A 24,688-nucleotide genomic window follows, 5' to 3' on the forward strand; every position below is an offset into this window, starting at 1 on the left:
CAGAAAAGGATATTTCAACTTGGATGTATCCTAGACTAAATGAATTGTTAAGATTAAACCAACTAGTCACATCCAAAAAAATAATGAACCGGTATTGAGGGTGCTGAAAAAGATGGAGATTTTGGGGGGTACGTATCTATATGGAGCAGGAGACCACAGATATTATATTTAAGTTCATCAAATATTTTCAACTTACTTTTGAGATTTTTCCACCTGGAAATCAGATAGACTTGGGCAGGAGACATGGACAATTCAGATTTTCAGTTCTAACTAGCCCCAAGAATAACTTTAACTGAAAGCTGGGGAGTATGGGAACGCTGGCTTCCATCTGCTCTAATGACAGTTCAGTGGGTTTTGTCCATGGAACATTGATTTCAGTATCTCTGAGGAAGGCTGGCAAACACAGATCCCTATTTAGAGTTATGTCCATGGCTGGTCATCTGGCGTGGCAGAGCCATCCGGCTGCCTGTCCCCTGGGACTCTGCACAACACTGATCTACTCTCACCCATAGTTTATATTGCTTGCCTGCTCAGCTTGTGCCAACTCAAGCAAGACCTAGTCTTTCTCAGTGACCTTGCTAGCCCAGACTGCACAGTCACACCAGGCAGCTAAGTTTTCTCTATATCCCTACTAATTCAACAGTTATTTCTCTTTTCACTTGTCTCCAGATTTCCAGAGATACCTGAGAGAACTTCAGCAGCAAGGGATTGTAGGGGGGAGGAAGGAGAAATGGGTGATTTGCAAATAGAGGCACTGTTAAAAAGATATTCAGTGCTCAGCTAGATTTATTTTTTGATATTTTTTCTCCACCACTGTTAGAATTTTCACACATTTGAGATAACACATTTATAAGGGCCACTGTTCTTCCTTCCCTTTCTTATCTTTTTGGAGGAAGTCATTAAGGAGGATAACATAATACAAACTTGGCATTTAATTTTCATAGGGACCCTCAACATGATAATAATCACGATGCTAGAGATGTCCTAATAAGGACATGGCTGATGATTTTGGAGTTGACTGTTAAGGATGAGTTTAGAAAATATTACTAGTGGTTGACCTCAAGCCACAATTGTGGTTCTTATGACATGACTGTGAGCTGACCACGAGTCACACAGCATCCCAGCTATGGTTAGAGCAAGTGCTTCCCTTCTTGATGTTTATATCAGAGTATCTTCTCTAATGTGGTCATGTTTACTATCGCCTTTGCAAAACTATTACTACTCTCCTGGTTTCTCTCTTATGACTCCTTTTTATTGTCCAGCAGTTCCTTCATTCTCTGCTGGACCCTCTGGTACAGAAATGTATTCAGGCTCCATTCGTGGTACTTACCTCACTCTGCTTTTGGCAGTTTCATTGAGACATTACAAATTCAAGTCACTTTCATCATTAATATTGACCAACTACTCTAACTCTAAATTTATGCATCTAGAGTTTCCCTGTATTTTTCTTCCTTTTCTTCCTAGTGATTTAGTCCAGACCTTATTAATTTTGACTTAAATTCTTAGAATAATCCCTACATATGTATTTCTTATAATTTTCTTTATGGCCATCTCCTCTTGAAGATACAAAAGGAGAGCAGTTACCAAAATCTAAATTAGAACTTTTTATGAAGAATGTTGTTGATTATCTCTCCTTTTCAGGAGACAAAGAGATGATATCTCAATGATGTCATTTAGAATACATTATTTTTAGCACATGAATTAGAGTAACTTGTTAATAAGATGTGTCTATATTATTTATTAAACTTTGTCTTTCAGAGTTGGATAAATCAGTTAAGTCAATAATGAATAAGTAACCAGCTTTTCCATATGGATCTCAAAGAAAAGGAGATACTCAGAGTAAATGATGAACATGCCTCAAAGAAAGAGTCACTTACATTGTATTTATTGTCACTACAGTTATGGAAGATGAGAAGGATAACTGAAAATTCTTTCCAGGGACCTGGAGTAAAAGAACAAGACACTGGCTGTTGATGTGTCCTAAAAAGTACATCTAATCCCCATAAATTCTAACATATTTCAAGATGCTGCTGTGTTTCCTTGCTAAAATATTGAATCAGTCTCCAAAAACCTTTTGCCTCCCTCAGTATATATAGTATAATGGTTTAATCATGCTTTCCACAACTGTCCTTTCCCATATTACTATCATTTTCTAGGCTGTCTTCTCCCTCCACATACCTCAGCCACGTACCTTAAATGGCAGTTAATTTGGTCTCTTTGCCATGTCTTGGCTACTTCACATCCTCATTGATCTTTGGCATTTTGGTCCCTCTTTTTCCTCCCTTAGAATGCTTTTCTTCCCCAGTTCAAAAGCATAGTTCAAGATTCACCTCTTCTAAAAAATCTTCTTGAATCCAACTTTTTTATTCCTTTCTTTGTATTTCCATAGCATGTTGTTTTAATCTTAAGGATATCACAAATCATCTTAGCCCTTATGTTAATGTTTTTATTTCTGAGTCATACTAATTTTCAAGATGTAGCCACTCCATAAGTGTTTCTAAACAGCATCGAAGCCATTAAAGTGACATTTAAGCTCATGCTCACCATTAGGTCTTCATGAGTGAGTCATCACCAAAATTGCAGCCTTTCTTTTAAATACTATAGGACCAAAGCCCGAGATTTTAAAATAGAACATGAAGACCAATTTTCTTGTGGGTGGCTTCTATAATGAATTATGCCATTCATTCATTTTAGTAAGCCAGGAATGGTGCTAGAGATGTCAGCACTGTGCTGGTTGAATAAGATATGGTCTATACCCTCAAGGAGATCAAAATCATAAAAGGAAATAGACACGTAAGGAAGTCATCAAAATCAAAGCCAATAGGGAGCAGGTGGATAGTGTCACAGGACACAGGACTGACCAACTGTACTTTGGAGGATGTCAGGAAGGACTTCATAAAGGTTTCAAAACATAAGTAGTGGCTGTCTAGTTTGAGAAAGGCAGTCAGGAATGGTGACCTCAATTTTCAGTTTAAAGTTTGTCTAATTATGGATCTGGAGTGCTGGTAGTCATTGTGGGAATTTGTTTGAATAGAATTATATGAAAGTGTGTGTGTGTGTGTGTGTGTGTGTGTGTGTGTGTGTGTGTGTAGCTCAAAAGAAAGGGGGAATTTTTAGCATTGTGAGAAGATGCTCAGTCTATTGAGATAGTGGAGAATGGGGAAGAATGGCCCATTGTAAGCCTCTGCCCTGATTGAAGATCTGGAAAAGAGTTAAGAACAAAATCTAAAGTCATAGTGTTTATGAGGGAAGTCTTGAGATTCTGGGAATTAACCCGCTAATTCAGAGACGTGCTTACAAAGTATAACACAGAGTGAAGAAAATCCTTTATTCCCAGTCTCCACCAAATAGAATCTCTAACTCTATTTCACACTAAAATGTATTTCTGGCATCGTGGTAACATTGGCTATTAACTAAGGGTGGAGGATGACTGCCTAGCAGAATGACATTCTGATAGGACACAGAAAATACAACATGGCGGGCGTGGGGCATGAATTTATCACTGAGCACCTCTGAGAACACCAAGAAAAGTTCAAGTTAGTCTTTAAAAATACAGAAAGGTAATAAGCCACTGATATTTAAGCATTTCTGTAAATGTGGCATCATTTGTACCCAAAACTTGGGGAGGCCTTGGGAAATTCAGATAATCAGAAAAGGTGTTTGGCAAATAGAAAAGAGTGAAAGAAGAATCTTTTAGAAATTGCCATCTGAAGCAATCTTTTACTTCCTCAGAGTGTGGATGCTGAAGTCAAGTTTTGCAATGGGAAATCTTGCACTCCATCAGTATTAGAAATGCTTTGGTAGGGACCTAGGATGTTTTTTCCATTAGTTCTCAAAATCAGCAGGAGGTTTTGGGAGACTGATCCCATGAACGAAGAAGCGTAATTATTGGAAAGCCAGACAATCAATAGTTGTGTGGCTTTGGACTCATAGCTTAAATTTGGTCTCATTTTCTTCATTTGTAAAATGACAATAACACCAACTTTGCCTGAGTTATTGTGAATATTATGGAATCTAAAAATGACACAGTAGGCACTAAATATATTACTGATATATAATATTCACTCAATAGATAACTGTGCTATTACCATTAATATATTACTTTTTCATCTTACATCTTTGTGATATTTTTTGTCATTAAGTTCAGTGAATACTACAGTTATATTCTATAGGATAGATTTAAGCTACAAAACATTTATCTGTTTAAATGTGGATTTAAATAAGTTATTTCTTGTTGAGGGTATATAACTCATTACCGACATTATAATAGCTTTATGCTTTCCATGTAGCACTTTTACCTTAATATGGCATAGTAAATATTTGATAAAGGGTATTTTACCTCATGTGTTGACTGCAAAACATGCCAAATTTCTCTTTCTAAGAAATTCTAGACATTTCTTGTAATTTCTGCTCTTTGAACTTTTTCTGTCTAATATGAACTTCTTTATATAAAGCATCTGAATGTAACTTGACCAATGCAGCAACAGTTCTTAGAGTATCACAGGTTCACTGCTGCTCATGAATTCTGATTTATGTCTAACTCAGCATGCCAGCAGAAGAATGATGGCTCTATTTGTTTCTATAATGAAAAGAGGCAAGCAAGATTGTCTACTTGCAAGTGTCTATGTGCAACTATTGATTCAAAATGGAAAAAACTGTAAAGTGCTGGTAAAATTCAGAAGCTACAGTTTGTTTTGAATATCCTGGTAAACTCAACAAATCACATATTTTTCTTCAAAAACCTATATATGAATAAATGAGAGAGATCTTAAACTCTTAACTATGCCCAATTCAAAAATCCCTCTAGTTGGTAACGGTAGAGATATTAGTCCTTGTTTTTTTTTTTTTTTTTTTTTTTCCCAATGAGAAGAGTAACATTGGTAAAATCATCGGAAAGCTATAGGTGTTACAGGGACCATCACATTAAATTTTATGTGGAGTTTTAGTCGAGGGGGGAAAATGTACTTATGATGCAAGTATAAAACTTGGTTAAAAAATAAGGAAAAGTCTTGCCCTTAAAACTTTTGTGAAAAATACAGACTTCCAAATAACAGATGGAGCTGTTGAGGTCACTTGTCTTTTGTGTGTCTCCTTCAGTGTTCTATTTTACTGATCCCACAACTGTTACTTTACTGAACTTCAGAAAATCAGTACTTAAAAGATCAAGTATGGGAAAGAACTGAGTTGACAAAATACAGCAAATGTATTGTTCCCCATATCTTGGCAATAAAATAAGCTCTGAAGTGACTCTGTAAGAATGTATTGATTAAAAAAAACATGAAACATGCAGGTAGTCTTATCATATTCAGGAATGTTGATCGCATTAATTTTTATTTTTAAACACTCGTTGCTGAGAATATCCATCCATTTGGATAAATGCATTTTTAAACTCTTGAATAGTTGATATTTTCTTCATTTTAAATCCAGGTAAATCAACATACTTACGGGTTTGATTCAGATCTATATAATTCATTCCTGTCCTTCCTATGCAAAAGAGTGACTAGAATAAATTAATACTATCCCATGCACAAACAGTATTAAGACATTGATTTGTAAATGTCAAGAGTGAGATGTTAGCATTTGCAAGTGTCAGGCAGGACAAGAACAAGACAGCATCATCCTTTAAAATTTATTTGTGCCTAGTATGTGTCATATACCAAAATGCTTCTTTTATAGTTGAAAATGATGTTTAGCCATTCTTGATTTAGGGATGATGCAGAAAGAGTTAATTTGCTTCCTGGTTATTCAAAATGATTTTTAAAGTCTTCCAAAATAATTCTGGACTCACAGAAAAGTTGCAAAAATATTTCAGAATTGTAGTATACCATTCACTTGGTTTTCCCTAACGTTAATGTTTTACGGAACCATAACACAATGATCAAAACTAAGGAATTAACATTGGTGTAATACTATTGACTAAACTACAAACTACTCACATTTCATTAGTGTTTTATTACAATTTTTTTTCTTTGTACCATGGTCCAGTTCAAGATCCTACAACTCAGGTAGTTGTAATGTCTTAGTCTCTTCCAATATATGAGAGTTCCTCAGCCTTTCTTTGTCACCTTTTGAAGAGTACTGGGCAGTTATTTTGTAAAATACCCCTCAGTTTGTGATGCTTCATCATAATTCTATTAAGGTTACACATTTTTGGCAAGGATCCTGAAGAAGTGATATACCTTTCTCATTATATCTTATCAGGAGATACATAATGTTATATTTTTTATAGTGATCTTATTTACGGTGGTGTCTTCTGGGTTTTCTACTATAAAGTTGCTATTTTCCCCACATAATTAATACATACCGTGGGAAATATCTTTGAGGCTATGCAAATATCTTGTTTCTTCTTAAGCTTTTACTTACTAATTTTATCCCTTGGTGGATCTTGGCTTGCAACAATTATTATTGTGATTTCCTCATGGTGATTTTTCTATTTCCTGCATTCCTTCTTTGCTTATACAATTGCAATTATTTTGTAAGGAAGAGCTGTCTCATCTTCCCCATTTTTTTTTTTTTTGTTTCCACCTATTTATTTATATCACTGTGGACTCTTAGATACTCAGTTTATTCTATGGGTATTGATCCAATGCTAACATTATTTATTTTGTTCAAATTTTCTAGACTTTGTCTGTGTAGAATCTTTCATTCTGGTACTTGTGTCCTTTCAAATGTTCCCATCTTGTTTGAGCACTTCCTCACTTGGTGACATCACCACAAGGTGCTCTAGACTCATCTTTAATTTTCTCCATCCCAGACCAAGGACCAACCAATTTACCAAGAAGTCATGGGTTCTTTTGTTGAAAAATAGTGTTTAGAAACTAAAATTTGAGTACTAGGTATGCTCATTGATACTAAGATGGCATTGCTTCTAGTGTTCCTCAGCAGACCGAGCTAGAAATGATATATATACACACACACAATAACACATGCATATACATACACATATTTTTATTTTTATATTTACATGTCTATATATTTTAAAAAAATAAGTTCATACTGCTATTTCACATTCCAACATGAGGTTATGGCTAGCCTTCTCTTTTCCAAATTTGTAACTTCTTTCTCTGACAAAATCTGACTCTTATCTGTGTTATATTTACTTACTCCATCAACATGCATCAAGTAGTTTCAGATTGGTTGATCCATTCTCCTATAGAAACATTTTTTAACTAGAGCACATTGTTTATATAGAGTATCTTTTGACTTTAGTCTTATAACATCAACCAACATATTGTTTTCCAAAGTAATTTAGGTTAATTATTTTCTTCCACATTCCTTGTAGTTATGTTCTTCATTTGTAACATAGTTCATTTATTTGTTACAGTTTTTGTTTCATTTTGGGCTCCCCTTCCCACATGCTGGTTGATTTTTAAAAAATTATGTACTCTTTTTTTTTTTTTGTCAAATGCACAAGTCTATGGATTTTGAAAATGTATAGAGCCATTTTTCACCATTACAGTCATTATATAGAACAGTTTCATCACCCTTAATACACCCTCATCTTTGTAAAATACTCCACCCATCACCTTGTATCCTTGACCGTATAATTTTGTGTTTCAGTGTATCATGTAAATGAAATACAGTAATATGTACACCTTGGGTAGGTTTTCTTCTGCTTAGCAAAATGCATTTAAGATTTATCTATGTTGTGTGACTAACTACATAATTGTTCCTCTGTCTTGCTGAATAGCATTCTATTCTATGAATCTACCATGGTTTGCTTACCCATCAATTGAAGAACATCTGGGTTGTTTCTGGGACTTTGAGATTATGAATAAAGCTGTTATAAACATTCACATACAAGTTTTTGTGAAGATAAATTTTCATTCTGGGGTGATAAATAACTAGTAGTGGCATTGATGAGTTATATGGTAAGTGTATGTTTGACTTATAAGAAACTGCCAAACTGTTTTCCAGAAGGGCTGTACCATTTTGCGTTTCCACCAGCAACGTATGTGAGTTCCAGCTTCTCTGCATCCTCAGTAACATTTAGCATTATCATCATCCTCATTACAGAAAAGCAAATGGAAATTAGAGATGTTAAAAAACTTGTCCAAGGTTACAAGCATAGTATCAGGATAAAATCTGAACACTAGCTCAATGGGTTCCAAATTCGGTTATTTTTCCACTGCATCTTTTCATAAGAACAATTCTTGTTTGTTCACATTTACTCACAAGCGTGGGGTCTTTAATTTTTCAAACAACGTTTACTTGTATTATCTCAGCCAATTATTATGAATGACTCTTGAGAAGGAGATGGGCAGTTATTAATAATTGTTTTTCCATGTGAGGAAGATGAATCCTGAAGTATTCAAGAAATATGCAGTGTGTTTTAGTGACAGTGCCAGCACTAATAGCGGCCATTTTCTTGTAAGGTACTAACAGAATACAAAACATTCTGGCTTTTTAGACACAAAATCAAAATATGTTAGACTTTTTCTTTCTTCTTAAAACAGGTAGCTATTTTCCCTTTTGCAGAGCAGGAAGTCCACAAAAGGAATCTCTCTATAGTATTAATAGAATTAGAGAGTGGGTATGGATGGTTGGAAAATATCAAGAGAGTCAAAGATAAGTAAAAATCTTTTGTGAACCTGCACCCTCCACTCTTCCTCTAGCAACTTTAGACAAAACTGGAAGAAGTTCAAATGATTTGGCCTGTCTCTCCCTACCTCTCTCTCTCTTTTTTTTAATGCCTTTTTCTGGGATACTCTGGCCAAAGACTAACAAGCAGTGAAATGGCAAAAGGCAAGCAGCAGGCAGGAAAAGTAGAAGCAAATGGCTGGGGTAAAACACAAACTGTATGATTAGGCTCTGAATAATCAGGGATTACATTGTAGCTTGTTATACATATTCCATGGTCATAATTTGATATTTGCAACAAAAAAGAGAAGATGAATCCTCAAAAAAAAAAAAAGAAAGAAAGAAAAAAAGTCATTTCTGACCAAGGGCGTCTATCTAGCTTTTTCACTCAAAATATTACCTATTTGCCTTTCTGATCCTCTCCATATGATCTAGTTATTTGCATTTAGCACATTTGAGGGAAATAAAGAGTGATTCACATTATCATTTGAATGGTGCATGGATTCTTTCATTATGAATTTGATTCACATACATCAACATTTTAAATTTTGGACATTCTAAAATACATTTGGCAAACTGCTAAAGAGAAAACCGTCTGTGAGCCTGTAGGAACTAAAACCTGGTACATGTCTGAACAAATGCAAAAGCCCGACTTCTGCTTTTCAGCTTTATGAGTTACGTAGCTTTGGGTGACCTTTTTAAAAATATTCAAGTGGTTTTGAAATATCATTAAAAGGTGATCAGTGGTAATTCTCTTAACGATAGTACTCACATGGAAAAACATATTGTTAAGTGGAACGCTTTCCTAACCTCTGATACGATTTTTAAAGGCCCTTTTTTAAAAAGCAAGACATTTGAAAGTTACTTATTAAAGGCCAAATGAAAACACAACTTGCAAAGGGGCTTTTAATTTCATAATGATTCAGATTTTTGAGCATAAAATAAGACCTGAGACCAGCTCTTAATTATTCATAGCTTGATTCTGCAGTTTGTGTTATCCAGTTTCCTGCTTTTGTCTAGGAGGGCAGGAATAGGTGGAGAAACTGAAATAAATCAGCTCCTTTGTATTTTATCATCAGCAGTAAAAAGTCTGCTGTGATATAAAGATTTAGAATCATCTATGCCATTTGACCCATTACTATGGATAATTGAAAGCAAGTCATGATTGAGAAAGGAAAAAATATCACTTATTGAATAACAACTATGCCAGACACTATGTTAGGGTCTTTATATACATTATATCACTTAGTGTTCATAGTAATCCTATATAGTGTTAATGATTATCTTCTTTTACATAGGTAGAAACTAAGGCTCAGGTAGCTAAAATCAGGTAGCGAGTATCAAGATTAGGATTAAAGTGGGTCCTTACAATCCATGCTTTTTCTAAAGAATTAGTCATTTGTTCCATGATTGTCCTTTGATACAAATTATATAAATTAAAATGTTTTTGAAGCCCAGGGATGTGAGTTGAAAACATAGGCTAATTGTAATTTCACACAATTAGGAGCAATTGGTACCCTTTTCTAGGATCCTTCTTCATATTAAGGTATTTAGTAAATGCATTCCATTCCATGAACATCACTGTTTTGCAACCTATGGAAAAACTACCAAATGAAAGTCTATCGGACTGCAAATCAGTATACATTTTCTGTACAATATGGAAAAAAAGTGTTCATACCCCTTAGGCTCAGAAAATGTATATTTTTATGGATTGTCAGAAATTAAAGTACAAGGATACTTTCATCTTAGTGCTATTTATAATAGTGTAAAATTATAAGCCAAGCAAATGCTCAGTAGTTTAAAAAGAATATACTATAAAATCATACATGTTTAGATATATTATACAGCCATTAAAAATAAGTTTCAAAGAATATTTAGTAACAAGGGGGAAATTCTAACAATGTGATTTTCAGATGTTGTATAAATGTATTGAATGAATAAATGAAATAGTAAATTCAAAATAATGAACATCATAAGAATTAACATTTTCCAAATCAGAGATCATGAAGAAATATTATCTTTTTCTTTTTTTAAGGTGAACATTTTTTGAAGTACAGCATACATGGTGTACAAATCATTCATGGCTCAGTGAATTTTGACAATTCAATGAATTCTTACAAAAGGAAACACCCATGTGACCACTACATAGTCAAAAAATATATAGCATCTCACCTCCAAATGTAACTACTATCTGACTTCTACCATTGCAGAATAGTATTATGGCACTATAGATTATTATTATAATACTCTAAACCCCTAGATTATGCCTGTATTTGGATTTTATCTAAATGATTCATCTATTAGGTATTTGTATCTAGCTAATTTTGTTCAACATTATATTTATGAAATTTGTTGATGTGGTTGTGTATAGCAATATTTTGTTAATTATCAAAGCTGTTTATTCTCTTGCATATATATACATATATGTCTATACATATATGTCTATATATATATGTGCATATATTGTACTTGATGGATGTTTGTCTGTTTTCAGTTTTTAACAAACAGTGAGGCAATGAATATTCTAATACATGCCTTTGGGTGCACATATATACGCATTTCTGATTTACCTGGACATGAGCCTGTTGGGTAGTGTGGTGCGTAGTTACTCCCAGTTTTCCAAAGTAGTTATACCAATGAACAGTGCCATCAGCAGAACACGAGCACTCCAGTTGTTTCACAACTTACCATCACTTAGAATTATCAGTGTTTTCTAATTTTAGCTATTCTGAAATGTATGTAGTGACATCTTGTTGTATTAGTTTAATTTTGTAGATGAATAATGAAGACGTTTTCATGTTTATTGGGCATCTTGATGTTTTCATTTGTGAGGTGCCTGTTCAAGCTACTCGCCCATGTTTCAATTTATTTTTATTTTTTTAGTGAACACAAGAATTATATATCCTGAATTCAGTTTGTCTGTTAGATACACGTATTTCATATATATTCTTCTATTGTGTGGCTTCCATTTTTACTCTCTTAATGGTGTCTTTAGATGTATAGAAGTTATTATTTTTTACTACATTTCAATTTATTCATCTTTTCCTTTGCAGCTGGATTTTTTGTATCCTATGTGGAAAAGGCCAGCAGCATATTATCTTGCATTGTTATACAAGATTTATTGTTTTATCTTTCACAATAGGTATATAGATCTAAGTTCATATTTTCAATATTCTCACATTTGACCCAGCACCAATAATTGAAAAAGATCATCCTTTCAACAGCATAGTTAGTTATATTTCTTTAAAACAAGTGAATGTATATATGTGTGTGTGTGTATGTGTATATATACATATATACACACACATATACACACACACATATATATACACATATATACATATACATATATATATATATTAAATATGTTTATGGATTTGTTCTAGACTCTGTTTTGTTCTATTAGCTTGTGTATCTGTCCTTGGAGTATATTATAGTTTTCGTTACTGAAGGTTTGTAATGAGTTTTGCTCATGTGAAATGCAATACTTTCATAATTACTCTTCTAGATTGTCTTATTTCTGGCCCTTTATATTTCTATAATAGTAAATAATTATATCCCATACATTATTTTTTAGGCTTTCTAAGAATTTCTCTCATCCTTGTTTTGTAAAATGGTTTCTATGTGTAAGATGAATTTTAGTACTCTTATAATTTATGTCACTTAAATGTTTTTGTTTTCTAATTATTACTGGTACATAGAAAAATTTGAAGTCTGTATATCGATCCCATATTCAGCATATTTATTGAATCATTAATTTAATAATTAATACTTGATATTAATACTGATAACATTACCAATATTAATCATTAATGACATTTATGAATAATTAATACATTATTATTAAATAAATTTAGTTTTTATTTTTATACATATAATGATGTTAATGAATAATAGTAGTTTTATGATCTTTCCCCAATACTTATGTATTTTATTTTTTCTTATTTCCCTTATTGCACTGATTAGGACCTTACAAAATTTATTTATTAATTTTAATAGTGTTTATTTTTTAAAATTTTAGCTAATGATTTTCAGATCTCTTGAGTTATAAATGTGATTTTTCATCTTTATATTGTTAATAAGGTGAATTGCATTGATGGCACTAACTAAAGTTAACTAACAACTCATTCTTGGGGAGAAAAAACACCTGTTTGTGGTGTATTATTTTTTAAAATAAATTGCTAGATTTCATTTGCTAATATTTTCTTTAGAATTACTTTGTCAATATTCCTGATGGTTAGGGTTTATCTTTTCTTTCTTGATATTGCTTCTTTGGGTTTTGGCATTAAAATTAAGCTGGTTTCAAAAACTATTCTCCTTACTTTTTTCTGGAAGTCTTGGTATAAGATTGGTGCTATTTCTTAAAAGTCTGAAAGACTTGAGCAATGAAACTTTCTGAGATGGTTTTAAAAATTTATTCAATGTCTTTAATGGATTTAGTAATATAGAAATTTGCTATTTCTTCTTGTGTTCATTTTTAAATTGTGCTTTTCAAGCATTTTCTATTTCACCTAAATTTTTAAATGTATTGGCAAATTTTGCTCACAATCTCTTATTATATTTTAGTATCTACAAAATCTATAGTATAACGTTCTTTATTATTTGTTCTCAATATTTTTTAAATGTTTTGCTCGATGCTAAGTTTTTGTTTTTTGTTCAAAAGCCAAACTTTGAGTTTTGTATTGAGTTCCTATTGCTGTGTAACAAATTACCACAAACTTCATGGCTTAAAACAACGCCACTGTATTTTCTTACAGTTCTGGATGCCAAAATTCCAAAATCTAGTATTTTTCTGAGTCAAATTTATAGTATCAGTAGGACGGCACTGCCTCTGGAGGTTGTAGTAGATAATCCATTGCCTTGTCTTTTCAAGCTATTGTAGTTATGTTCCTTCCCTCCCCTCCCCTTCTTGATGGTCTTTCCTCTATTTTCATAACCCAAAGCATACCATCTGCTTCAGTTGTCACATTGCCTTTATTCTCTGTAGTCAGATATTCCTCTACCTCCCTCTTATTAAAACAAACAAACAAACAAACAAACAAACAAAAAACTTGTGATTACATTTAGTGCCCAGCTAGATAATCCAGAATACTAAATCATTCCTAAAATCCTTAATTTAATCACATCTTCAAAGTTCCTTTTGTCCTGTAAGGTAACAACCAAAGGTTGTAAGAATTGGATCTGGATGCTTTATCTTTAGGGACCATTATTCAGCTCACCACATATTTGTTGATTTTTTTTCCCTATTGCATATTTGTTGTATATATTATTAATTTCAATCCTTATTTTTGTTTTATTATTTTTATATTCTTCAGGTTTTACTTCCTATTCTTTTTTTAACCTCTTTTGATAGATAATTAGACAATTGATTCTGAGGCTTTAAAATTTCTTCTAATATGTATATACATGTAAGGTTTTAATATTAATCTAAGATAGCTTTCCTTTATCCCACAAAATTTCATATGTAGCATATTTATTATGGCTCAGGAAGATATATTTAAATTGTGATCATGTTTTTTTTTATCATTATTTAGAAGAATTTTGCTTTGTTTCTAAACATTTAGGAATGTTAGGAGTTATCTTTTTGTTGGTGATTTTAGCTTAATTACCCTGAAGTCAAAGTATAATTTTAATCCTTGATCCAAACCAGCTTTTTAAAAATAAGCTGAATGGGTCATCGTGTTATCAATTTTGATAAATGTTCCATGCATACTTGAAAATAATTGAGTATTTTGGATACATTTATCTATAAATGTCTGTTTGGTCATAACCATCATGTTGTTCAAATATTCCATATTCCTACTGATTCTTTTCCTGATAGTTCTATCAGTTACTATGAAAAGTATGGTAAAGTTTCCTACAATTGTTGTATATTTTTCTATTTCTTATTTGAATCCTATCAAATTTTGATTTATGTATTTGGGAGCTATGTTATTTGTTGGATATGCGTTTAGATTGGAAAAAATTCTTGGTGGATTGGCATTTTTCATTGTAAAATATCATTTATCTCTCTAAATGCTTTATGTTTTAAACATCTACTTTGGTGCTATTATGGATATGCCAGCTTTATTTTAATTAATATATACAGGCATATCTTTTTACAATTTCTTATATTGCAGCTATATTTCTACCTTTAACTTTGTTTTTAATTTTGTGATTTGTACCATATAGTTGTTTTTCTTTTTTAATTTAGTGTGATGGATAGGAAGAATTAATGTCCAAGTGTTAAAATGTCCATATGCCTAAGGCAATATACAGATTCAACGCAATTTCTATCAAACTACCAAGGACATTTTTCATAGAAATAGAACATATAATCTTAAAATTTATATGGAACCATAAAAGACCCCGGATAGCCTCAGAAATCTTGAGAAATAAGAACAAAATGGGAGATATCACGATACCTGATATCAAATTATACTACAAGGCTATAGTAATCAAAACGGCATGTTACTAGCATAGAAACAGACACATATACCAATGGAACAGAATAGAGAGCCCAGAAATAAATCCATGCCTATATGGTCATTTAATCCATGGCAAATGGAAGCAAGATTTTACATTGGGGTAAAGACAGTCTATCCATTAAATGGTGCTGGGAAACCTGGACAGACACATACAAAAAAGTGAAGCTGAATCACTTCCTTATGCTATATACAAGAATAAATTCAAAATGGATTAAATACTTAAATGTAAGATCTGAAACCATAAAACTCCTAGAAGAAAATATAGGCAGAAAGTTTACAGACATTACTCGGAGTAATATTTTTGCTGATATATCCCCTCGGGCAAAGGAAGTAAGAGAAAAAATAAACATGTGGGATTAAGTCAAACTAAAAAGTTTTTTCACAGCTAAGGAAACCATCAATAAAGAAAAACAGAGCCTACTGAATGGAAGAAGATATCTGTCAATGACATATCTAATAAGGGGTTAATATCCAAAATTTATAAAACACTCATTCAACTCAACACCAGAAAACTAAACAATCCAAATAAAAAATGGGCAGAGGACATGAAGAGACATTTTTCTAAAAAGGACATAGAGATGGCAAACAAACATATGAAAAAATGCTCAACCTCACTAATCATTAGAGAAATGCATATAAAAACCACAATCAGATACCACCTCACTCCTGTCAGAATGGCTATCATCAATAAATCAACAAACAACAAGTGCTGCCGAGAATGTGGAGAAAAGGGAACCCTCATGCACTGTTGGTGGGATTGCAGATTGGTGCAGCCATTATAGGAAAGAGCATGGAGGTATCTAAAAAAAAATTGAAAATGGAACTACCTAATGACCCAGCAATTCCACTCTTGGGTATCTATCCAGAGAATTCCAAAGTGCTAATTCAAAAAAATCTATGCACCCCTATGTTTATTGCAACACTATTCACAGTAGCCAAGACGTGGAAACAACAAAAATGCCCATTGGTAGACAACTAGATTAAGAAATTGTGGTACAATTATACAATGGAGTATTACACAGCCATAAAGAACAACAAGATCTTACCATTTGCAACAACATGGATGGACCTAGAGAACATTATGCTAAGTGAAATAAGTCAGACAGAGAAAGACAAATACCGTGTGATCTCACTTATATGTGGAATCTAAAGAATATAATAAGTGAGCAAACTAATCAGAAACAGTCTTTGAGACATAGAGGAAAAACTGAGGGTTGCTAGATGGGAGAGGGAGTGGGGATAAGGGAGAAGGTAAGGGGATCAGAAAGCACAATTGATAACCACAAGATTGCCACAGGGATATGAAAGTCAATTTGGGAAATGTAATCAATAATGTTAAGATTTTGTAGGGTATCAGATGGACACTTGTCTTATTACGGAGACTACTTCAGAGACGGTGTATATACCTGATCACTGCACTGTACACCTGAAGCTGAAACTGAATAATAATGAATGTCAATGATAATTTAATATTCATATATATATATATATATATATATATTCACAAGAAGTGGAGTACAGCATATGGAATAGAGACAGTGGAAATGTGACGGCTGTATGCGATGTCAGAAGGTAGTAGATTGGGGGAGGGTGTTATAACTTTGTGAGGGGTATAAATCATAAATGTCTAATTATTGCAGTGTTTTGTACACATGAAACAAATAAAAAAAATCCAATGTGAAAATCTTTGCCATTTTACTCCCTTCCTTAAAACAATTTGTATAGTTGTATAGTATTAGTGTTACTCTTTCTAAATGGTTAACTAAACTCTGAGGTAAAAACATCTTGACTTAGAACTTTATGGTGGATAGGTATTTACTAATTTAATTTCTCTAAGAGTCACTTGACTTCCACAGTTTTCTGTTTCTTCTTGGGTAAGTTTTAGTAGACATACTTTTGTAGACATAGGTTTGTAGGGCATGGGCCTGTAGAACCTATGGTTATAACATTTAGATATTGGGTTCTAACTTAATTCCAAGGTCATCGAGATTATATACTTTATAACTTCAATCCTTCAGTGTGTTGAGACTTGCTTTATGATCCAGAATATGTTCTATTTGTTAAAAATTACCTATGCTCTTGAAACAGTATCATATTCTTCAGTTGTTAGATATAATTTTCATATATGTATATTAGAATAATTCCATTAATCATGTTTTTCAAATCTCCACATCTGTTCTTCCATCTAGGATCATTTTCCTTCAGTCCGAAAAAAATTCCTTTTGTCTTTCTCATAGTGTTGGCACACTGACAACACATTTCTATGAGGATGTCTTGATTCCTTTTTGTTTTTGAAAGGTATTTTTATGGACTGTAGAATTTTATAATAGGTTGGTATTTTATTTTCCCAAACTGTAACAATGCAATTTCATTGTCTTCTATTTCTTAGGGCCAGTGTTGAGAAGTAGTCTCTCATTTTTATTCTCTGCCTCTGAACAATACTCCCCCCTCACCTCACACTCTGATTGCTTTTGTGATTCTCTTTATTTTTGGCTTTCAGCAGCTTAACTATAATATATCCATTTATGGTTTTCCTTTTACTTCTCTTATGATGGTTCACTAAGCTTCTTGAATATGTGGGTTTATGTCTTTCATCATATCAAGGAATTCTAATTTTTAACCATTGCTTTTTCAAATACTGCCCTTCTCATTCTCTGCTGTTCTTCTAGGGTAATAAAGCATGTGCATTTTTATAGTGTGCTCAACCCCTTTTACTTTGTGTTCTGGTTTCTTTTTAATTTACATACTCAATTCAGAGGTTTACTTCTGGCCAGCCTTCTAATTCACTTATGCTGTGCATAGTTTGTTGTTAAATGCATTCAGTGAGTTTTTAATTTCTGATACTGTGTTTTGTAGTTCTAGAATGCACATTTGGTTTTGTTATAGATTGTAATTCTCTGTTAAAATATATCAGATTTTCATCTTCCTTTGTCCATCTTTTCCTCAATTTTATTTATCATATAGTCACAACTATTTTAAAGTTCTTGTTTAACTTCAATATCTGAATCATCTCTGCATAAGCTTCTAATAACTTATTTTTTTCATTATCTGCCATTTTCTCTTTCCTTGTACATTTCGCAAATTTGTAATTATATTTTTTATATTGTGAATGATATTATATAATCTCAGTGATTTTACTTTCCACTGATGAGGATTGAGGTTTATTCTGAGAAATAATTTCTGGCTAATAATCTAGGTCATATGGAGGCTTGATTTTTAAGCTTTAATAAGGTTTTCTAATTTGGTATTACTCTTAATCCTACACTACAGGCCTTACTTTAAGGACATGATGTTTCTAGGATCTCAAAAGAATTTCCTGTATATTCACCAAGAATTTTTCCTTTTGGCTGAGGTGAAAGTCCAGCATTTCCCCCATTTTTTGCAAAGTCTGAAATCTCTGTTCAGATTTCAGACTCTCCATAATTATTCTTGGCTAGGATTTCTGGAATGTTCCCCTATGCTTGTGAAGCTTCAGAGTCAGCCAAAGGCCCAAAGATACCACATGATATATTTTTAGCTCCTGTTCGGTGGCTTTCTCTGCTCTAGTTCCCTGCTTTCCAAATTTCATCCAGCTCAGCATCTCTGTTCCTATGCCATGGGAGACTGGTTGCACTCTACTTCCTTGAATATCAGATAAAGAAAGTATGCCCAGATAGAAAACCAGGGTAAATATGGACCTTAATTGGGCATGTCCCTTTTCTCAAGAATTTCAGTTATGTGCTCTTTGCTTCCAGTGCCTGAAAATGGTTTTGTTTTCCTTTTAATTAGTTATGTGTTTTTTTTTTAATGATTGTCTATGGCAAAAGCTTTTTTTCTTTTAAAATTTTTTTATTAGTTTCAGATGTACAAAACAATGTAATAGTTAGACTTTTACACCCCTCACAAAGGGATAACTCCCTTATCCCAATCTAGTACCCCTGCTACATCATATATAGTTATTACAATTCCATTGACTCTGTTCTCTACTCCATACTCCACATCTTGTGACAATATACGTGTTAAATTATAGTTGACATTCATTGTTATTCAGCTTCAGCTTCAGCTTCAGGTTTACAGCACAGTGGTCAGGCATCTATACCATCCCTGAAGCGGTCTCCCTAATAAGACAAGTGTCTATCAAATACCCTGTAAAATCCAAAAGACAAGTGTCTATCAGATATCCTGTAAAATCCATTATTTTTAATGTCTTTTGGATCTTTAGCTAAATTCCTGTTTTCATTTCTGATATCACTGTATTACACTTTATCTCTTTTTCTCGATCAGTTGTACAGAGGATTATAACATTCTTATTGTTTTCAAAGAAACATGTTTACCTTTATTGGTCCTCTCAATATTTGCTCTTTACTGTATTCTGCCTTTAACTTTTAAAAAAAAATTTGTTGTGTTTCTCTTTGTCTTCTTGGGATGGATCTAATCTTAATAATTTTTAGTATTTTTCTTTTACTAATATGAACATTCAAGATTATAAATATTCCTTGAAGTGTTGCTTTGGCTACATCCCTTAGATTTTTCTATATAGTATTTTGCTATTATTCAGTTTAAAATATATTCTAGTCTTCTTTGTTTTTTTTATTTGATGCTTAAGTTATTTAGAAGTATATATCTTAATGTATAAACACATGTAATGTTCCAGTTTTGTTGTTGGTTTCCACAGCTACATTTTATTTAGAGAAAAAATGTTCTGTGATTTCAAACATTTGACATTTTTTTGAGTCGGTAGTATATACTCAATACATGGTCAACTTTTTACAAATCTCTGTGTCCTCAAAAAAAAAGATGGATTCTCTGGTTCCTCTATATATGTCCAATAGGTCAAATTTAATAATTTTATTCTTTAAATGTTCTTATATCCTTACTTTTTTGACTGCTAGTTTTATTGTATATTGAGAGAAGTGTTTTTAAAATTCGCTACTATGATCGTTTGCCTATTTCTTCTATCAACTTTTCTTTATGTATTTTGAAGCAATGTTAAGTGCATAGTTATTTAGAATTTTTTATTGTTTTTATTAATTCTAAACTTTTATTTATGATGTAACTTTCATCTATAGAAATACTTTTTGCCTTAAAGTCTGTGTTTTTTCATATTAGTATACCTATACCAGCTTTTTAAATGCTATATTTTCCCTGTCCTTTTGCATTTCTACATTGTTTTTATATATATTTAACAAATTAATACTAATTTATGTATTTAGTTGTAAATCAACCTCTTTTTTTATCTTTTAACTGAATTATGTAGTACATTTATATTTACTGAAGTAATTGACATGTGTTTTTTTTTTTTTAATTATGTGATATTTGTCCTTATAGGTCTATTTTGTTTTTTCTTTTGCTTATCTTTTATTAATTTGACTGACAGATGGTTGCTGAAAGATGGTTTTGTACTATTCTATTTTTTTGTCTGTTGGTTTGGAAGATATAAAACTTTTAAAATTTATTTTTCTAGTCACTCTACTATTACATCATACACTCCTTAATTATCAAATTCTGATATTAACTAATACTTTACCTTTTTCCACCAAAATGTATGGCTTTTAGAATACTTTAATTCAATTTGCCTCCCAAATGGTTTATTCTTGTTGTCGTCTGGTAACTTAAAAAATACACATACACACACACAAACACACACATTATCATGTTTTATAAACTCACTGTTTATAATATTTATTTAGGTTTATTATTTGCCATTTTTTTCTTTCTCGTATCTCTGGTTTTCCATCTGAGATTATCTTCCTAATGAATAAAAAAACAATTTTCAGAATTTAAAAAATCTAGTTCTTCATCCATTCCTCCATTAATGGACATTTAGGTAGTTTCCACATTTTGACTATTGTGAATAATGCTGCAACAAACATGAGAGGGCAGCTATCTTTTTGGTATCCCATTTTCCTTCACTTTTAATTTATACCTGGAAGTGGGATTACTGGTTCATGTGGTGGTTTTATTTTTAATTTTTTCAGAAGCATCTATACTTTTCCATAGTGGCTGTACCGTTTACACTCTGATATCCACTATCGTAATGTATTTAGTTGTATATGTAGTTTTAATGATCCCTCCAAATATCATTACTGTTATTCATTCAGACAATATTCAATTAGATTAATCTAGGTATTTAATCTATGAATTGCTCTAAATACTTTCTTGCTTCTCTAAGTCCCATCTAATATCTTTTTTTTCTTTTCTGACTGCAGAACCCCATTTAAAATTTCTGTAAGTATGAGTTAACTGTTAATAAATTCTCTCAGTTTTTATTTTTCTGAAAATAAACTTATTTTGATTATATTTTCACTGGATATAGAATTATAGGTTAGTAGTTATTTTTCTGTCAGCATTCTCAAGATATCATGCGATTTTATTTTTCTGGTTTACATAATTTCTATGGAGAAAATAGCCGTCAGTCTTCTTTCTCACTTGAATATCATACGTCTTTTTATTTTCCCCTAGGTGCCTTTAGATTTACTCTTTGTTTTTTATTTTCAAAAGTTTCATGATAACGCACCTACATATTGTTTTATCATATTTATTCTTGTTGGAATTTTTAGTTCCACTTGTATTTGTACAATATTTTGTCAGATTTTGAAAAATTTCAGCTATTCTTCAAATATTTTGTCTCATCCACTGTCTTCTCTCTTTCTAAACCTCAGACATTTTTTCCATCTCCCATTTGTCTCTTACTCTCTAGTTTTTATTTTCTTCTCTGCCTTCATAATTTAATCTTAATATTTTCTTCTAATTTATCTTACAGTTTAAATTCTCTCTTTCAGCTTCATGTAAGCTGTTGTTAAACCTGTTTATTGAGTTTTTATTTTCAAGTTATTGTGTTTTGTAGTTCTAGAATCTCCGGTTGGTTTTTGGGTTTTGTTTTGTTTTGTTTTGTTTTTTGGAGTTGTAGGTTATCAGTTTTCTGTCAACATTTTCAATATTACCTTTTAATTCCTAGGATACGTTCATTGTATATGACTGTACAAACATATCTAGAGTCTCTAGATGATTTTCTCATCCTCCTGAATCCATTTACCTTACCTCTGACAAGCAGTTAGGGTAGAGACATTGGCAATAGTCACCTTAGTCTATTCAGAAATTGAAATGATTTAAGCTGAGCTTCAATACCTGTTAATAACAGGTTTATTTCTAGTTTTTACTTACTGTTAGGATGCAACCTTATAAAATCCAAGCTGAAAGCCAGAATGTGTATCAGGGATGCTTCTCCTGAACTCTAAATTTTGTCTTTCCAACTTGTACATCTGTTAACATATCTGCTCAGCTTCTCAGTCTGTCACCCTGCGTGAACATTGCCATTACCTTGATGGAAAAAGCAGTCCCAGATACAGGGCTCACCTTAATGGGCTTTCCTTCTCTCCTTAGAACCTTGGTATATCTCTAGTGTACTCAAAAATATATTTAAAATATATATTGTTCCAGATTGTGCGGTTATTTTCAGTGAGAGAACTGGTCTGAAACAACATCATCTGCTATTGGTAGATGAACTCCAACTCATTGTTCTAAAATTTTATAAATTTCTGTTCCCTATGAATATTTTCAAGCATGTCTTTTACTTCTTTAAACATAGTAAGTATAGTTGCTTCATAAACTGTATCTGAAAATGTCAATATCAGATGCACATCTATTTTTGCTATCTGCTTTTTCTGTAGCTTCTGACTCACAGTGCCCCATGTCTCCCTGTTTTTGTTACTTTTGCCTGTGTCCTGCTATTATCCTTGAAAAAGTATATTTTTTTGAGGCCATGATGAAGGCACCTTTCACCAGAAATGGTTTACATTTGCTCTGATTAGTGTACGTGTGGATGTGACCAGTAGAATTCAATTTCAACCTAACATAAAACTTGAAATTCTTGGGAATCTCTAGCGAGCAAATCTGCAGGAAGGCTGGCCAGGGAGAACATCTATTCAAAGAACATTTTCCACCTTTTCTTTCTTTTCTCTTAAAGCCTTGCTTATGAATCAGTTTTACATTAGGTACAAAACCCTTTTGTCCCCCATTAATATGGTAGAGTCTCTTGTCAGACTCTCTGCTATGGGGAGGTCTTAGGCCTTGAATTTCTCCTATCTCTGCCCAGACCACATTTTGGCAAATGGGGCATAGGGCCTCAAAATAAAAGCAGTTTGGTGCTCAGTGTACAATTTATATCTCTGTGTTTCATTCTTCCCTATCCTTAGGTTTGTAGTTTGGTACCACTTTGTTAGCTCTTAAATGGTTTTAAAGGGATTTAAAAATATTTTTTCTAGCATTTTATCATTGGGAGGTGTGATCTAAATAAAATAAGCATCATTATTGAAAATAGAAATTTCTTATCTTTTTGTTTCCAATGTATTGGGAAAAGAAAATATCGCCGTGTCCTATGTACTTTTGGAAATTTATTGAAATTTTTCTTGTGTGGTATTAATGCATGGTCACTATTTGTAAATATCTCCTGAGTGTTTAAGACAAATGGTTGTCTTATTCTTTGTTGGATACAGAATTGTTTGTGTATGTAATTTTAGTTATTTATATATCCATTATACCAAATAAATGAACTTTAGTGTTTGTATGTGTATTTATAGCATTTAATATTATCATCTTTTTTCAAATATCTTATTTACTTCTTTGTTAAGTACTTTATGTATCCATTTACAATACATGCACATTAGTAGATTTTACTATGATAATGGATTTAAAATTTTTTTAAAAGTATTTTTAACAGTTTTAAATTTATTTATGCTCAGAGATAAGTGAGCAGGTTGATAATGAAAATTGAAAATACAGTTGTGAGGGTAAAGCTAAGACCAGCAGTGGGATAGCATGTGGCTTGGTTATGATGAAAAGTCTGGTGGGTTAGGAATACCAGGAGATTTGAATTTTTGTGTCTTTAGTTCATGCAAAAATCCAAGCAATAAACCGGGTAATAGGGACTAACACACATCTTTAATTGTATTTCTCTCATGTGCTTTTCTGGATAAAAAATTGTTACCAAATTGAGTTTTGTTAAATCTTGGTAAGGCCTGGTATAACTGTCATAAAAAAAAATAAAGTGGGGGAATGTATTGTGCTGTATGCAGATTTCCAATGGAAACCTGCAGATGCTCACATAAGAAACATTCTTCCTACTCTTTTGAATAAACATGTTGCAAACCCAGTATATTTGCATACCCAAGAGAATAATTGTTTCAGAGATATGGGCTGTGAACACATGTGGTTGACTACCAGATTATGAACACCAGGCTTGAGACATATATTTTTCAGGTGTACAGCTTGAGGAAATTATTGAATACTCAGCACAAATGCTATATCTTGGGGAATATTTGGAGAAATGTAGGTGCTACTGTATTTTGAATAATCAGTCCCTCTAGCTCTCATTGTGACTGATAGAAAATTTATGTTCCCTTGACAAAGGGAAAACAAAATTGTAGGTATCTTACAGCATAGTTTGTTAAGCAATTTCCATTTTGTACTTGCATTTCACAGATGTTCTGAAGTGGTTAAGCCAAAAAAAAAAAAAGCATGTTTCAACTGATGAGTAACTTATAATAAAATACATTCATTCCCATCATTTAGCTTTATATATATATATAGTATATAAATAAATATAAATTAAAAATTATAATTATCACACTGATAATGGAGACAGACAAAAAGAAGTGTCATTA

The sequence above is a fragment of the Rhinolophus hipposideros genome, assembly GCF_964194185.1.
Source record: "Rhinolophus hipposideros genome assembly, chromosome: 12".
Classification (NCBI taxonomy): domain Eukaryota; kingdom Metazoa; phylum Chordata; class Mammalia; order Chiroptera; family Rhinolophidae; genus Rhinolophus; species Rhinolophus hipposideros.